The 1,419-nt window shown below is 38.5% G+C and overlaps 1 protein-coding gene and 1 long non-coding RNA gene across 2 annotated transcripts in view; both read right to left on the bottom strand.

Annotated features, from left to right (window-relative positions):
- LOC102895024 (adhesion G protein-coupled receptor E2) overlaps positions 1-1,419 on the bottom strand; it is a 76,155-nt gene that overhangs the window by 16,929 nt on the left and 57,807 nt on the right.
- The window catches only part of LOC112485383, a 6,211-nt gene continuing 4,851 nt past the window's right edge, over positions 60-1,419 (bottom strand). Inside the window, exon 3 of the long non-coding RNA XR_003048413.1 lies at positions 60-208. This is a non-coding gene — a long non-coding RNA (uncharacterized LOC112485383). The remainder of the gene's footprint in view (positions 209-1,419) is intronic.

Genomic DNA, 1,419 nt, shown 5'->3' on the forward strand with positions numbered 1-1,419 from the left:
CTCCCCAGGGACACAGACCTGTGTACCTTTCCAAGTGAGGCAGTGATACCTGATTTTGCTCTGTTGCCATGTGTTCTAGCTGGGAGTCTCTTCCGTTGACCAGATTCTTCAAGTTTGTGTGTGTTGGGGATGTTCCATGTCATTCGACTCTGATCCGGCACAATATTCTCCTGGGTCCTGATCATCTGAGTTGTCACTGGGTGGTGAACTGAAATTATTGGGGATGGTCAGGGAGGTCCCTTGTGTGGGAAAGTTGCTGGAAGTTGAATTTCCCAAATCCAAGGAATGAGTTGGAGCTTGGAATTCAAGAAGTGAAAAGAACACCCAATTATCTCAATCCAAAAGGCCTTCTACAAGACACATTGTATTAAAATTATCAAAAATTGATGACAAAGAGAGAATTCTCAGGGCAGCCAGAGAAGATGATAACCTATAAAGGAAAACCTATTAGATTATTGTCAGACATCTCAACACCCACCTTACAAGCCAGAAAGAAATGGAATCAAATATTCTAACTACTAAATGAAAGGAACTACCAGCATAGACTAATGTATCCAGCTAAGCTCTCTTTTAAATATGAAAGAGAAATTAAGACCTTTCCAGACATACAAAAAGTGAGAGAATTCTCTAACACGATGCCTGCATTACAGGACATACTGAAAGTGGTCAGCCCACCTAAAACAAAATGCAAAGAAAAAAAAATACATAGCTAGGAATAAGGCTATCAGCAGGCAGATAGAAGCAGAGGAGTGCAACCCTTACTAAGAACAGGGCATTATAAATGTAAACAATAAGATGAGATTTGCTATAGCAAGATAGTAATGAATGTCCAGCACACATAGGGACAAAGTGAGATAACAATGACTGAAAAGGGAAGGATTCAAAGATCCAAATTCACAAAGAGGAATGGAGATAAGGAACTTACAGAAGAAAAGGGACGATTGTATATACATATAACTATCCTTTACATATTTGTAATGGTAACAACATGCCAAAGGGTCAGGACTGAAGTATATAACATAAAACAAGGAGGACCAGAGGGAAAACCATAAAAGCTCCCCCTCAAAAAAAAAAAAACAATAAAACAAAACAAAACAGAGGGACAAGTAAGCAATGGAAACATTGAGCGACCAGAGAGCAAAAGACAAAATGGCTATAAGAAGACCTCATATTTCAATAATCACCCTAAATGTAAATGGACTGAACTCATCATTGAAAAAGCACAGAATTACAGATTGGATCAAAAACCAGAATCCAACCATATGCTGCCTCCAGGAGACACATTTCAGCTCCAAAGCCAAATATAGATTCAAAGTGAAAAGGCGGAAAATAATATTTCAAGCAAATGGCATTCAGAGAAAAGCGGGAGTAGTGGTACTAATATCGGGCTAAATAGACTTCAGACTAAAAAAAGATAAA

The sequence above is a fragment of the Pteropus alecto genome, unplaced genomic scaffold (genome assembly GCF_000325575.1).
Source record: "Pteropus alecto unplaced genomic scaffold, ASM32557v1 scaffold388, whole genome shotgun sequence".
In the NCBI taxonomy this organism is placed as follows: Eukaryota; Metazoa; Chordata; class Mammalia; order Chiroptera; family Pteropodidae; genus Pteropus; species Pteropus alecto.